The 17,323-nt window shown below is 31.8% G+C and overlaps 1 long non-coding RNA gene across 4 annotated transcripts; it reads left to right on the top strand.

The window, feature by feature from the left end:
* Positions 1-5,556: 5,556 nt before the first annotated feature.
* LOC131070716 (uncharacterized) lies at positions 5,557-10,606 on the top strand. 4 transcript variants are annotated; one of them, XR_009112389.2, is made up of 4 exons: positions 5,557-5,692; positions 7,109-7,159; positions 7,431-7,568; positions 8,939-10,604. It is a non-coding gene; the product is annotated as an uncharacterized LOC131070716 (long non-coding RNA). The 4 variants fall into 4 exon arrangements; XR_009358967.1 differs by having other exon boundaries at positions 5,572-6,247; positions 10,266-10,602; XR_009358966.1 differs by having other exon boundaries at positions 5,572-6,247; positions 9,972-10,600.
* Positions 10,607-17,323: the final 6,717 nt, after the last annotated feature.

Here is a 17,323-nt window from a genome sequence, read left to right as displayed (position 1 = left end):
TGCTATGATAATGGAAATGCTTCTTAAAATGCGTATTAAGATGATTCCTATTCAAAGAGAGATTAAATGTTAGATTATAAAATGACTATAGATTAGATGCATGAAACTTGGATCCTCAAAATGGAGGAAGGAGAGCTCTATTTATAGCAAAAATAGGGCAATGGATGGCCAGGATTGAAAGAGTTAATCAAGGGTCAAGATTGAAAGTTGTCAATCCATGTTTCCAATCTTCACCAATGAAATGGTGACAATTGTCAACAAGAGGTTGGTTGAGAGGAGAGGTAGGAAGCATTAAATGCTTGAGAAGACCTCATGGTTACCTTATGAGGTAAGGGTTAAGGTTAGGTTAAGGTTATCCATTGGATAAAGCTTTTACCCAAAGGATAAACTCTTGTGCAAAGGTTAAAGGGATAACTATGGTCAACGCAATAAATGCTTGATGAGACCCTTGGGTTAGATGGAGGTTAAGTTAGGCAAAAAGTCTCTAACCATGCCACTAAGGGTTAGTTAACCATTAATGGTTTGAAGACTTTGGGGACAAATTTGTAAGAGTCCTTCCAAATTTGGGGGCATCTTGTTGAATGGATAAAGGCTTTAATGCGTTTTGAAGACTTTACTCCAAATTTGAGAAGTGACCTCAAATTTAGGGAAAGGGGATAATGAATGGGTTTGGGTTAATTGATTAGGATTAGATGGATTCTAGAAGAAATTAGGAATAGGGTTTAGGATGCAAATGGGAGATGTAGGATTTTGCAAGTGGGTGGGGAAAATAGAATTTAATTAAAATAAAATTAATTTATTTCAATTTGGTTGCAATTTGGGAATTTGAGTAAGTTAGATTTATTCAATTTAGGGTGAACTATTTAATTAAATGTAAGTTTAATTAAAATTAGAGAGAAAGGGATAAAATGATTTATTCAATTAAATGATGCAAAAGGTTTTAGTGAATTTAACTTAAATAAATTAAATAATTTATTTAATTAAATAGAGGAATGTGGGTGATTTAATTAAATTGGATTTAACTAAATAGAGGAATGAACATAAAATATTCATCTGGGAATATGGTCATTTTTATACGTCTACAGATATATTTAACAACCTTTTTATCCAACATTGATCAATTCTCCTTAGGAAAATGAGCATATGCCTCACAACAAAAAACATGAAATGGTGAAGTGAGGGATTTTTTTCCTGTCCAAACCTCTATAGGGGTACTCTCAATAAGTGTTGATGTAGGAGACCTATTGATCAAGTAACATGTAGTACAAACAACCTCCACCTAGAATTTTTATATGCCTTAGACCCATTAAGCATACTCTTAGACCTCTCCATAAATATCATGTTCATATGTTTTGTAACCCTGCTCTATTTAGGGCTGAATGGAGTTGTTTTATGCATTTATATATTACTGTCCTTACAAAATCTATCAAGTCTATAAATAATATTCGCCTTATTGTCACTTCTCAACAACTAAGTGTTTTTACAAGGCTTATTTTTCAATAGAGCCTTAAACTCGCTAAGTTGATTAAAGACCTTAAATTTATTGTTGAAGAAATACACCCATGTCCTTCTAGAGTAATCTATCATGACCTCTCTAATGCACCTCTTGTTTGTGCAAAGAAGTAGTAGTGTGTTATTTCAAATTACCTCACATTACTTATTAATACGTCGAAGGTGTACTATACTTACACATGGATGCAAAAACATCTGTCAATAGAAACTAGAAGCATTTAATTTGATGTTTGTGACACTTAAATGCATGAAAAGCCAAAAAATATTTAATTATTATTTTTTAATTTAATTTATTTTATTTTCTCCTCTCATGCACTCAATTAAATATTTTTTAGTTATTTAATGCTAATTATATCTACACTTCTACCTCTCAACTACTACTCACTCTGAGTTTAATAATCAATCAAATCTATCTATTTCCATCATGCAATCAAGTTAAACTTCATATTTATCTCAATTTAATATTAGTGATTATGGGGGACTGAAAGTGTCCTACATAAAAATAAGAATATATTAAAACATAATATTATTATCATATATGGCCTATTAATGGGCTTGTCAGGATTAATCCAAGCTATAAAAAGGGTAGGATCGTTGAGTGGACTGCTCCGGAGTAGGGAAAGATCAAGGTGAACTTCGATAGGGTGTCCAAGGGAAACCCTGACCCCTTTGGTGCAGGCTATGTTGCTAGAGATTGTTTTGTAAGCATTGTGGCGTTTGGGGTTTTGAGATTGAGGAATGATACGAACAATTCAATCGAGGCTCAAGTGGCCTCGTTGGTGGTGGTGATGGCCAAAAATTTGAATATTTCCCGACTTCACCTTGAGGGTGACTCCCAAATTATTATCAATGCCTTGATTAAAGGAGAATTGGTGACTTGGTAGCTTAATAAATACATTAAAATTGTGAGAGATTTACTTGCAATATTTTCCAATTTTTGTCTCTCTCACATATTGAGAGATGGCAATACGGTGGTTGATAACTTATCCAAGGTGGCATTATCACTTGACAAGAGCAAGTTATCAGGTGTGTGGGAGGACAACTATGAGTTGGACCTTGGGGAACAATTCTATCATATGTAGCCAAAGCATTTTTTAATTATTTTTGGGAATGACAATTAAGGTGGCACGAATGGTGGTAATTATGGATCGGGTGACATGCAATTATTTATGCAACAAATGGTCTGTGTAGCTGGAAGATGGCGGTGTTGTGTTGTGAGGGTTTTCTTGTTGCGGAGGGGGAAAAATGAACCTCTTCAACAAGCGGATAACAACCTCTCAAAGATTCACTAACCAACCTCTCCACTCAAGATGTAGTATGTCTTCGTACATCCCTTGATAGCTCTCTCCACAAGGATGCGCACACGGATTATGGACAATAGCATGATGCGCTAGTGCCATGTACAAACAAAATGCAAAGTTCGCACAAAAGGGCACAATGTAATAGATAAGTGTTTTAGATTAATTTAAATGCGATAAATATATATAAAAGAAGGTAAAACAATTATATAAATGGAATGAAAGCCACAAAGGAAAGGAAGAAGATAATCTCACAACCGGTCCACGATATGAAGCCTCCAGCCAAATGAATCTTCCCTAATGCAACCTACACACAAGCCAAAAAGGAAAAATGTTTGGGGTTACTTGGGGACTTGCCTCAGTCAAATCCCTGTTTTAGTGTTTCCACCTCCATAGACAACCAGATAGATTGATAGAATAAAAGTCAAATGCAAGATAGGATAAATGATAAATAATAGAAGAGGGATGTGATAAATCCCAAAATGCCCAAAGATAGGATAAATAGATAGATATTACCAAAAAGGCTTGAGAAAGCCTAGAGAGTTGCAAAAGAATACTGTGAGAGCTTGAGAGTGCTAAAGAAAAATAGAGATTGATGTAGCAAGCGAGAGAGAGTTGGAGGAAGTTGTAAGAGCCCAAAGAATAAGAGAGATTGTATGGAGGAACTAGAGATCTTGAATGAAGGGAGAGGATAGATTTAAAAGAGAGAAGAGGAGGGAAAAGAGGGCTGGCAAGTCGTTTGAAAGGTTCAGAGCCGTTTCCACCGACATACGCAAGTGATAAGTGGAAAGGTGTGCTCGGAATTGACATTCTAACATTGAGATGTCACGGGATGAATGTGTGGCACACTAGTGTCAAAATGAATCATGCTCAAAAACAACAAGAGACAAGGGAGACACGCGACTAACAAGAAACATAAGCTGAAGGATAGTTGTTGAAAGGGGGTCTTAAGCATCCTAAGAGGGAAAAGGCTGATGCAAGGTCTGAAGTGAGCCTACTCAGGTGCTAGGGGAATGGACACCATAGTGGTTAAAAAAGATGTAGGTCAAATTACAAAGAGGTATGCAATTTTTGACACTAGACTTGTGCCAAATGGAGGCGACCTTCACTCTCATCATGACAAGACAACAACTTGCCTTTTTGGGCACAGTGTTTGAGGGACATGTTCAAATATGAGGATCACATCTTCCTCGAGATAATGAAGATGCTATCAGGAAAGAATTCTTGTAGGTTGAGCACCAATACCATACAAACATTAACATTGTGTCAATGGTTATGGCATGGGGCCTTGAATTGGGTAAGGAGGAGGTGTTGTGGGTGTTAGAGTGGTGTGTGAATGTGGACTAGTTGTATGTCATTCCTTCCATTATGACACAAGCTTAATTAGGTGTAGATTTTCTTCCTATTGGTGACAACTCGTGCCAAGAGATAGATTCCAATTGCCTACTCCAACCATTCATTTTATAGAGTGATTCAGAGGATCGTGATGCACATTGCATGGAGGTGTTGATTGGGGGGGATGAATTGAAGCAATATCTGTGTGAGAAGGAGATTGAGCAGAGTAAGGAGAAGGCAAAGAAAGTTGGGGAGGACAAGGAGAAGTGGGCTTTCAACTTGTCAGACTACTGGGTCAATGGTCCTCTGTTGCCAGGGTGAAGTAGGAGTTAAATTGCAGCCTGAATTTTGCTGTTTATTTTTTAAAGCATGGAGTTTATTTCAGTAAATTTCTCTTAGTTGGTGTTAGGGGTTTTGTTCTAGAGCAATTTTGCAACGGTTGCACTGTTTTAGCTACGATTTAATTCCTTTGGTTTTAGGGTTTAGCTATTTTTGTGGGGTAAGGCTAGGTCTTTCTCTAGAGATTGTAGTTTTGGGGGCCTATCTTGGTGTTTAGAAGGTTCTCTGCTACTCATAGTTTTACATGACCGTGACATTGGCACAACACGTCCTCTGGCTCCACGTAAACACTTTTGACAATGGCCCAACAGGGATTTGAACCTTGTTGGTTGCTTCACCAACGAAGTGTTTTGACTGCGACACTACACATTCGAAGACATAATTTAATATTTATTACAATATAATAAAATATTTTTAAAGTGGAATAATGAACAAATATAATGTCTTTGGGCGTACTTTACCTATATCTTCTAAAGATTTGTATGCTAGTATTTACAAAAATGAGAGTTTTAATGTTTCTTTGTTTGTCTTATAGACATAAGAAAAATCTAAGATGAAGGATGGATTTTGATAAAGATTTCAAGTAAATCTTTTGAACATTGAAGATTAACTATATATCTTTTCATTATTTGAAAAATATTTCTCCACCAATTTCAAAATCAATAGACTAATATGAGAATTAGGGTTAGAATGAAATACAAACCTAAGCCCTACTGTCCACATTATAAATATAGTCTTGATTTGGAGAAAAGATTTTTCAAGTTATTAATTTTACATACATTCTATTAAACTAATTTAAATTTAAGATTTAATATATTATATACTATAGTTATTTTGAATTACAAAAGATTCTTATGTAAATGTTATATTGGGAGAGGATCACATATTTCAATTGTTAGATAGCAGTTGTTGATTTAATATCCATAATTGTTGATTAAATGTCCAATTTGTTTTTACAACATCGCATCAATAATTATGACTTTAATGTTGTAAAAATAATCAATCATGTGATATCACATTAGCTACAAATATAGAGATTTTTTTTTTGTTTTGAAAAAGACCAAATTTTGATTGCTCAAATACTATTCCTCTCTCATAAAACTTATGAAATTACACTAACATGATATCATGGAAACGAGGTAGAACCGAGAACATGAATCTATCATCAAAACGATCTAGAAACGGGAAGAAAATGGAAGAATACCCAGGTAAGTTAAAAAAAAATTGTCACGTAGGTGCATGAGCCGAATTTTTGAGCTTGAGGTAGACTTATCTTATAATTCAGAGGAGAATGTGTATGGGGTTGCAGTGGATGTATTGAGTCATAGAAGAACTTAAATTGTTCTGTAGAAATTAAACAAAGGGCAAACTTCTACAGAAGCAATCATTCTTTTGCTGGAGGAGGCTCCTTGGATGGCTATCACATCATTCCTTTGGTGGAAGCCTAGGGCATTTTAAATAATGTTCCTTGCTTGGGTTCATGCCTTCTCTTCAGCAAGTATGAAAATGCGATCATTGTAGGGAATAAGTGTTAGGGTTCGCTTGGGAGTATAAATCTCGGGGTAAACCCTAGCCATGAAAAATGATGCATATCTGGTGAAGCGTTGAGATTTCTTATATAGATTTAGGTTTGATTCAATTGTAGCTCGGTATTATCCTTAATATTCTTGGCGCTTTTATTTGGAATGGATGTTTATTGAATGATTCATCTGTGTGAAAGAAAGCTAGTTTCCTTGGAATGTTGCAGTCGTTGCAGTTTAAAGGTATGAATACCAAATTTGTATAGCCATGGGAACAATTAATGTCATTGTGTTAAAAAAACTTGAAATATATCTATGGCTGTCGCAAATATATGAATTAGGGTTAAATAAATATAACTCTTCTCGGTTATTCTTGGTGAATAGTTTTCACGGTAGCTCTGTGCATGCTATTCCTTTTATTGAGGCATTTTGTCAAACGGTTCACATACCCAGTGCATGTTTTAACATTTCTATGAGGCATTTTGTCAAACAGTTCACACACCTAGTGCATGTTTGTCGAATAGTTTGTCAAGTAGTTCTTGTACATTATTTGATGATTTTGTCAAATAATTTGTCTTGTTATGCTTCAACCCTCTGCATACAAGTCCACCAAAGGCCCAGCAAATTTATAACATCTGGAAAAATTGTTTCTGTATCATTAATTCCTCAATAGATTTCCCTGCCATATTCTGCAGCTTCCATTCTGGCACGAGTTGGAAAGTTATTCGTAGAGGTTTGGATATGCCAATCATTTATACAGTTATACTTCTGATTTTTTTGAGGTTTCTTTAGAAATTACAAATCTTTGTCTATAATAAGATCTCATACCAAAATTATATGAACATTGTTCCACAATTGATGATATATCATCCCTTGAGATTGTTATTGTCTGCGTAGTAAGCAATACAAAGTAAATAGTTCGATTTAGATATTCTCTGTAGAACTGGAAACAATATTGGAGTTGTTAAACTTTGATCATCGGAAAGACTGCAATCTTGTGCAAGCTGTGGATATGATGTTATTTCTGTGCAGAGGATATGCATGAATTTCATTGTCTAATGTCCCTTTATGTTGAATTTTGTTGCTACTTGGTGTCCACCACAGGATGGATGAGAATTTGCCCGATACCATGGCTTGTGGCTATCATGTTGAAAGGTATATTGCTCTATATTTAATAATAGGTTGGAGTAGAGTTTGTAATCATGTCTCTGTTTGAATTTATGTGTATCTAATCTATTAGAATTTTCATTAAAAAGTGCTTGATTGTCTGATGTTTGGCCATGAAATTCTATTATTACGAGTGTATTCATGATGCTATATGACATCCTTGTTAAGCTAAAGTGTTGATTATTGATTACTTATAGTTTCTTTAAGATACAAGTTTTGATTTACTACATTTTTTTGTTATGAAATTGTCTATTTGCAGGTGGATAATTGCACAACATCCTGTTTGAATCTTGAAAGTAAAGGATTTGTTCGAGGAGGAAAATTCTATTCAAGAATGCCATTTAGAGATTTCTGTATACAGTGGCAAACAAATAGAAACATAAATAATGTTAAAAGAGTAAGTGCTATCCATTTTCTTGTTTAATAGATTTCAAGTTAAAAACATATTTTAAGTTTTGATTTTTTTAAAGTAGTTTATCATATCATACTAATAGGTGGATTTTATTGAAAAAATTAGTGTAATTTTAGATTATCAAGATTATTAAAAGAGAGCAAAATGTTGTCTAGCAATCTATGCAGGTTATGCTACGCCCAATTAGATTGTGTTAATCTTCAATTAGATTATGTTAATCTCCAACAATTATCTTTAAATTGATATTTTCAACAAGCTTCACATAAATTTCTAAAAATTGATCTTTTCTCATAAGAAATTCCCACAAATAAAAAAACGACTGAAATCTTACAGATAACAGGAAAATCTTTCCTTTTTTAAAGGCCAAGATGATGTTGTACGGGTGTTGTAATTTGTCTTTGCTATCTTTATCTTTTCCGGAAATTGTTTTGTATATTATGATTAATAGTACATACTTGCATAATAACTAAGTTTAGGAAGACAATCTTTTATTACATTCTGCAATAATTTAGAAACTTCCATAAAGATCTTCATATCATTTCCTCTCAAAGTTACTTTGCATATTATATCACATACTGGCATGATAACTACTTTTAAAGAAGTAAATCTCTGAGTATCTTTGATTTAAATGGTCCAGAACAGGCCTGGAATTTGACAGTCAATGTGGCTGTTTTTTCACTTTTAGATCGTATATGACAGCTAAAAAAGTTATTAGATATACACATTGACATGTTATTTTTTCTTAAAATTATAATAGGCAATATATATTCTATAGTATTATAATTTTTTATATTAATATATATCATTTTAGAATGTTTATTATTAAAATATAAATTTATTTAGAATGTTTTGAAATGGTAGAATATAATTGTTTGTAATTTTATAATATTTTGATATGATTTTTTCAAAATATTATGTATTTTCTTATATGAATTTAGAAACTTAGTTAATTTATTTTTATAAATATTTTTAATAAGATTGTCTTAAACATCAATTTAGAAACTTGTTCAATATAATTGTTTTTAATTTCTAAAATATTTTAATATGAATTTTTATAATAGTTCCTAGATTCTTGGGTATGAATTTAGAAATTTATTTTGTAAATTTAGGTTTTTTTTGCATATATTACTAATTTAGAACAATAATTTTCTTTTTAAAAAACAATTTATGTTTGCATCATATTTTTGCAAACTAAATTGTAGATAACCACAATTAAAAAATTTAAAATTACTATTGTTATTTGTTTACACAACATACATCTTGAACAATTATTTTTTCTTATAATATTTTTATTTTTAAATGTCAAATGAAAGTCATTGCAATGACAAGACTGCCATACAAAATTCATATGACAGGCAGGGGTGGCCATCAAATTCCAGGCCTGGTCCAGAACATTCTGCAATTTCGTCAAACATTTAAAGATATATTTTTTGAATCCCAAATGCATAATTGTATTAATTTATTTGAAGACTATATTTTGAGAGGGCGAAAATTTCTCTCCCATAATTCCTAGATTTTTGGGTATGAATTTAGAAATTTATTTTGTAAATTTAAGTTTTTTTTTGCATATATTACTAATTTAGAACAATAATTTTCTTTTTAAAAAACAATTTATGTTTGCATCATATTTTTGCAAACTAAATTGTAGATGACCACAATTAAAAAATTTAAAATTTCTATTGTTATTTGTTTACACAACATACATCTTGAACAATTATTTTTTTTTATAATATATTTTTTTTTAAATGTCAAATGAAAGTCGTTGCAATGACAAGACTGCCATACAAAATTCATATGACAGGCAGGGGTGGCCATCAAATTCCAGGCCTGGTCCAGAACATTCTACAATTTCGTTAAACATTTAAAGATGTATTTTTTGAATCCCAAATATATAATTGTATTAATTTATTTGAAAACTATATTTTGAGAGGGCAAAAATTTCTCAACCCAAATTAATTTTTTGCATTGTGAATTTAAAAACATTGACGGAAGGAAACTTTCACCCTGCTCTAAATTCATGCAGAACATATAGTCTTCAAATAAATTAATGCTATTACAAAAATATATCTGGAAGAGATTCCAGCACTATTTAAATTGAAGATTCTCAAAGATTGTAGGACTATTTAAATGGAAGGTTCTCAAAGATTGCCTTACAATATGGAATCTCAAAGATTTTCTTCCTGAAAAGTTTTATTCATGCAAGTATATCAAAGCAACTCCGGGAGGAAATGAAGGTCTTTATGGAAGTTTCTAAATTAGTGCAAAAGATTCTCTTTCTAAATTTTGTGCTACCAGTCCTAAAATGCAGAACAATTTTAGTAAGAATTTGATTTGATTGCGAATTTGATTTCAGTCGGCTTTTTATTTTTGAAAATTTCTTGTGAGAAGTAAAGATAGCAAGTTTGAAATTCGTTCAATCCCAAAAAAGCGCGAATCGCCAAATTCTGAAGATGTGGGCACGCGTCCATGATTTCTTTAAACTTAGCATCATCAACATTCGGATTATGGACAGGATGAAATGTTTTCAGGAAATGGAAAACCCCAAAATTAGTGGGTATCTTGGGAAGATTAATGAATTTCATTTTTAAGGTAATGAGGTTTTCACACCTGAAAACAGGGTTCCCAATCTCCACCATGAAAGAATCGCTAATCCTCTTAGCGGTCTTGGAATCTCTATAACAGATTTGTAGAGTCCATGTGTTCCACCTGTTTTCCAGCTACAAGGCAAATCCAGTTGTTCATATCGGCAGTGTTAGGGTTATCCAACGCGATTTGAAGGTCCAAACAACGAAGACGAGCATCCAGATGGAGCAGGGCATCGTTAATTATGGCCTGTATTTTGTCATCTTTCTGTTTCGCAAAATCTTTGCAATAAAAATTGAGAAAGGGTATTTTCCTCCATAAGACTCGCCATCTCTTCAAGCAGGGAAAAACGTACAACATCTCTGTAAGAAATCTGACTGAATATAAGTTGAAATAAAATTATCTGATTATGCAGAAATCCTGGCTAATGCTATTACCATTAACCTTGTGGTTGCCATTACTGCTATCTTAATCTTATTATTAATTCCTCAATGGATTACCCTGCCATATTCTACAGCATCCATTCTGGCATGAGTTGGAAAGTTTTTGGTAGAGGTTTGAGAATGCCAATCATTTTACTTGTGATTTTTTAATTTTATTTAAGAATTCCATTTCAGATGTTTCTATTGGGAATTGAACTTGCGTCTTCATAGTGAGAACCCAGTGTTTTAACCAGTTAAGCTCAACCCTTTAGACTACTTATGATTTTTTTAAGTTTATTTAGAAATTACAAATCTTTTTGTAATTAGATCTCATATAAACATTGTTCCAGAATTGATGATATATCATCCCTTGAGATAGTTATTGTCTGTGTAGCAAGCAATGCCAAATAAGTTTGGTTTAGATATTCTTTGTAGAACTGGAAATAATATTGCAGTTGTTAAACTTTGATAATAGGAAAAGACTGAAATCTTGTGCAAGCTATGGATATAATGTCATTTCTGTGCAGAGTGGTATGCATGAATTTCATTGTATAATGTGCCTTTCTGTTGAATTTTGTTGCACTTGGTGTTCACGGGTGTCCACCACAGGATGGATAGGAATTCGTCTGATATCGTAGCTTAGGGCTATCATGATGAAAGGTACTTGCTCTATATTTAATAATAATAGGTTGGAGTGGAGTTTGTAAACATGTCTGTGCTTGAACCTATGAACACGTAATCTGTTAGAATTGCCATTAAAAATGCTTCATTATCAGATGTTTGGCCATGAAATGCTAATACTGCTAGTGTATTCATGATCCTATATGACATTCTTATTAAGGTAAATTGTTGATTATTGATTACTTATAGTTTCTTTGAGATACATGTTTTGGTTTACTACATTTTCTTAAGGGAGTTGTTATAAAATAGTGATGCTTAAGGAATATGAATTTCAAGGAAAGATCATTTATGATAAGAGATATTGTTTCATGGTCATGGTATGATATATTATTGTTATTGTTCATTGATTTGTGTATATATAAATATATATGTGTAAATGTACTTCTTTAGGTTATTGTAGCAATTACATGAAATTGGGATTTTTTGTTTTGAATTTCTTTTGTGAAAGTAGTTTGTTTTAATCATCACATCACATTTACAATATTAATCTTAGGGGAGAGCTAAAAGCATACGTGATGTGGGCTTGGGCTTTTTTTATATTAATCAACCTTATGTTTTTTAGAATGATAAGTTCAATCCTACCTTGAAGTGGTCTCATGCCTACTATGAGGTGTTGAAGAACTTATAAGAATGGAAAATATGGTCAAAGGTGTGAAACTCATTACTCCCCAGCTCTTGTTCCAAAGTTAAAACTCTTTTGAGGTTGTTACCTATTATGTATTCATCTATGGACATTAATCCCATATTTTTATTGATTATATGAAAAAGTATCAACTATGTAATCGGTTGGTTCTAAACAAATTAAATCTAGATGTAGCTGACCTAGATATCTTTACTAGTTTCAATTGTAATAACCCACTTTACTTAACCCAACAAAATTTGAACATTTTTTTTTTTTTTTAAATTTAATCATTGTATTTGATTCAATCGCATACTCTAGGCATCCATCCATTTGGATTAGGCATTCATCCATTCGGGATGAGCATCTAACCATACGGAACATAAGGTTTCATCTATCCAATATGGGATAGGCATCTACCCATACGAGGTAGGCATCTATCCAATTGGAATAGGAGGTGCTCTGGCTAGAGACTTAGACTCATCGTGACCATTTGGGTCCTGAGTCACTCACTAAGTACTACACTCCTCTAATAGGAGTGCACTGAGGTCGCCGTCCTTAGGAGAAATCAAAATAACATAATACAAGTTTGAATTCCGCCTCAGAATTTGGCTTAAAGCCTCAGGAAGTCAAGCGAATTCATACGAAACTCCTTTCGAGTATGCATTGAATTACTTTTTCCTTTTATTATACTTATCTTTCAAATTAGGATTCTTCGCAATCCATCTTCTTACCAAAACCTAGACCGCATCCACGAACGCCTGAGTATTAGGGACAACTCTGTCCCTAGACTGCCTACATACCCGTTTCGGCATGGGATCAAGGTGTAAAGTATGTAGTTCTATTTTCTAATCTATGGTTTGATGTAAATAGTTTGGTGGGTACGCAACCCTTTCTAGGGTCAATGTCCCAGATAGTTTCTCTACGGTTGCTACCAACGGTGGTAGCACTTAAGCAAAGGCTCAAGTTGGCCTTTTGCTTGTGGCCTAAAACAACTAGATCCTAATACCTATCATAAGTGTCACCCTTGACCCAATTGTCAATCGTCAACAACTCTTCGAGATTAAATCAATTCCATAAAACATATCACTCAATCAACCTTAAAGAGATTTACTATGGTTTAACTCAGTGGATGAAAAATCATTTTAGGATTATCTTATTAGATTATCAATCCAAGGGGGATTACTTGCCCCTTGGATTTTAACTTCCATGTGTCCCTTATTACTCCCCGACGATTTATAGGGACGATGCCACAAACGTCGTTGACGCAACTTTATTAGGCGTTAAGTGCAGTAGTTCAACACGACGGCATTACCCGTAAGCGTGACCCAGAGGCACCATAAATACCAAACGCTGCTAGGTTTTGGTTTTCCGACTTCCTTTGTTTAGTTTTCTACCTAAGAAGCTATAAAAAACATCATGCTTGAAACAATTATGAAATGAATGTGCATAATTAGACATTGCAAAGTTTAATTAATTGAAATAACTACTTCTATGAGATTCATGTACCACTACAACTAAAATATTTAATATTTCAAACTTGAAATATAACTTGCACAATAATGACAATTATGAAACTCGCATATTGATAATTAAACGTGTAACTTGCATGAAGATGATGAAAATGTAACTCACTCATCAATAAATGCAAATAATGTATAAGTAATTCGCATGATGCAAGGATAGTGTAATTTACATGCAAGGTTAAGCAATGTTTTATTTCTATCACGAAAATAATCAATTATAGAGTCAATAGCAATCAGTTTAAACGTTAGACAAATTTTGGATCAATCATAATGATATGAATTTAATTGTTTTTTTTTTAATCTAAAATGCCAACTAAGTGACCCAATAAATCTTAAATAGATTGAAAGATTATAACTATAAAATTGAACATAATTTAATTTACAATTATAAATTTACCAAAGTTAAATTAATTATAAATTTACCTAAGTTCAATTTTATTAAACTAAGATTTAAATTAAAAAGAATTTAACAAAATCCAATTGCCAAGAATTAAATTTATGTGGTGGCTTTTATAGCCAAGTGGGAGTGGGGGCCACGGGTCCCATCACCATTGTGGACTTGCGGGTGTAAGCTCGTAGTGATGAAGGGACAGCCGTGGTCCCCTCCACTCCTCTGCGGCCACTGTCGTAATAGTGATCGCAGGGGTAGTGGAGGGTACCACTCCCCGGCGGTTGTAATAACTTCGCCCCCTGAGTTGACCCATTATTCTATGCAACAAAAATGAAAATTATTCTTCGAACTACTTCGTAATATTTTATATATATATATATTTTTTGTATGAGTTTTAACATTGCAATATATATATATATATATATATGGTTTTGTCACAGTTTATTTAATAAGTTAAGAGGGATATATATTTATATAAAAATATTATTATAAAAATAGGAATAAGAATTTAATCACAGGAGTGAAAGGTAATAGAGAAATTTGTTTCAGCAATACAAAAGAGAGCTAAATTGTTTGAATTTTGATTTCACAGTGGTCATATCCAACAATCTTGCCTTATGTTGGGATAAACAAAACTTTCTTTGGGAGATTCTCAAGAAATTAATATTCACAGAGAGAGGGTTTTCTGAAAAGAAATAGATAACAAGATAATATTTTCTAGAGGGATTTTATACAACAAATTTCAGAAGAATTGTTGAAAAGCATGATTTTTTTGATTTTTTTTCCAGAATTAAGATTTTCTCTAGATTAAAAAAAAAACAGAAAAAGCAGAATCTGATTTTTTTCTTTAAAATAGATTAACAAATAAAAGAGAAATTTGCATTTTGTTTTTTCCTTTTTTTTTTTTTAAAAGAAAACTTTTGTCAATGCATTTCTTTAATAAAAAATAGATCTTTCCTTTCTAATTAATCTATCTAACAATAAAAATAAAATAAAATTCTTTCAGGAAATTATATTCAAATAGAAGAGTCTAAGAGGAGATATTTCTTTTTGAAAATATAAGAATTTACATAAACTAAAATGCAAAAAGGGAGGGAACCTGAAGAAGCCTTTGATGTTGAATTCTCTCCAAATCTTCAAGCGTAGCCTTCCTTGATCCTTCCTTGATCCTTCTTTGCAAGCTTGGAAAAATTTCTTCAAAACAAACTCAACTAGAAATTAATTGAGAATGAGATTCTTTTTCCAATATTGGACCCATGCAAAATTGATTAATATCCTAGTGGGGGAGTTACATGCAAGGGAATTAAAGAATGAAAATTCCTCTAGAAGCTTCTAATTTTTCCTACAACATGTGCCATAATTGGGAATGGGAAAAATAAAAATAAAAATAAATAATGCCTTTTGAATTATATTCTCCAGGTGTGTATGTGGGTCCGTCATCTATCCTTTTATAATATTTATTCAACCATTTTCAATAGCTCAACCAAAAAAGATATAATAGAAATTGTATCAAATCAAAAGTGATAAAGGAGAGTTGTGACATCAATAATATAGTGTAGTATGCTTGTCCAGTGATGCTTCTACATGATGCAAGGTGTATTTGGTGGCTTAACATGTAATAGAAAACTCGTCCTTGGGAATAAATTGGTGAACCAAAAGATAAAAACTATTTGAAATAATGATTTAATAAAAAAAAAAGGTTAGGGATAGAGTTTTTGAAAAAAAGCAATTATACAATAGTGAAGAATCATTAAAGGGGTTTCTTGCAAAATATATGAATATGCACTTAAAAAATTTAATTGTTTATTAATGGTCTTTCGGTCTATGAGTGAAGTTGAATGGTTTTGAATGAGTCAATGCCTCAACACCATAAGAGATGAAGCCAAGATTATGTCCCAAAGAGTTTTGATAAAATAAATACTCCTTAATCATTGACTCTCAAAAAGATGTTTTAACCTAATATTCATGCTTCCATAACGATTCAAAAAAAAAAAAATCTAATTAATTTCAAATTATGTTTTTCTTACAATTATAAAACTATACCTTGAATAAATGTCTTTGAAAGAAATTTCTTCTACAATTGTAAAATTATGCCTTAAAAATTTCTAAGAAAAAAATAATCCATAATGTAGATTTAATGAAGCATTTTCTCTTTTTCCAAGAAATATTTTGTTGTGTGTGAACAAATGCTAAATGCTTGAAATGATGAGTTGTATTACTTTTTAATTCAAAATTTATTTTCGATTTAATTATATAATGTCACTTTATTTTGTTGTGTGTGAACAAATGCTAAATGCTTGAAATGATGAGTTGTATTACTTTTTAATTCAAAATTTATTTTCGATTTAATTATATAATGTCACTTAACTCCTTGGGAGGCGAAAATGGGCAAACTATTGATGATTAGAAGGTTTAGATTTGAATTTTTATTTTTTTGGTTGCAATTGACTTGAACCATTTTAAATTTTACATTTTGTATGGCATTATACTTTCTAGATTATGCTTTACTTAAAAGTCTAATGGTGATAACTACCAATACTCATTTTTTTTCTTTATCATTGCCTTAATTTTTCTTTAGATTCAACCTGTTCTCACTTTTTGTGGGCTCAACTATGATGAGATGAATTTCGAATTGTTTTCTATCCATTTTTATTTTTTTTTACTAATTAATAAAAAAAATTCATTGCAAAATTAATTTAAATTTATTTTTTAATTTATTTGTAATGAATATATTATTAAATTTTGAAAAATTATTGTTTTCATTTATTATTTTATTAAAAAGTGTTTGATTTTCTTATTAATCTATGTTATGCAGTATTATGTGAGACTTGAGTCTTGTGTTTCTAACTATTGATGGTTTTCTAGCGTTCCAAAGTTCATTTTGATGTACATTTGGTTTAAAATGTAAGCTCAAGACTTTCTATGCTATGAATTTGATGAAATTGTTCAATATTTACATTTATTAGTAGAATTTTGATACTTTGAAGTTTTGCTATCATTTTATTTAGTAATTCTTCTCATCTTATATTAGAGATTCCATAGAGTTTAGATTGATCACAATGATGTTCTTAAATGAGGCGATACTTTTAAGCTATCTTAAATATAAGAAATTATTCTAAATAATTTATATCATTTAATTGAAAGTATTATAAGTCACAATTGTTTCTTGAGTCCATCTATTATTTCAAGTCAATGCTATCATTATAACCATAATAAAATGTATGGTTGGTAGGAAGACAAGACCATCAACAATAAAATGTGCAGTATTCTCTTTCACTATGTTTGAGAAAATGTGTAGCATTGTTTCACTCAATGCGAATATCTAATAGTTTCATCAAAATCATATAATGGGAAGCCCCCAAAAAAGAGCATTAAAATACCAAGAAACCCTTGTAAATAGACAAAAACATAGGTCTTTAAGATAAAATTACATATTTATAGTGCTAATTACAACATATGACAAAATTTCTCTATCATTAATGCTTTGATGGATTTCTATGCCTTATTCCAAAGTTCTC

Source organism: Cryptomeria japonica, chromosome 9 (assembly GCF_030272615.1).
Source record: "Cryptomeria japonica chromosome 9, Sugi_1.0, whole genome shotgun sequence".
NCBI lineage: Eukaryota > Viridiplantae > Streptophyta > Pinopsida > Cupressales > Cupressaceae > Cryptomeria > Cryptomeria japonica.
This window is presented reverse-complemented; position numbering and strand designations above follow the sequence as displayed.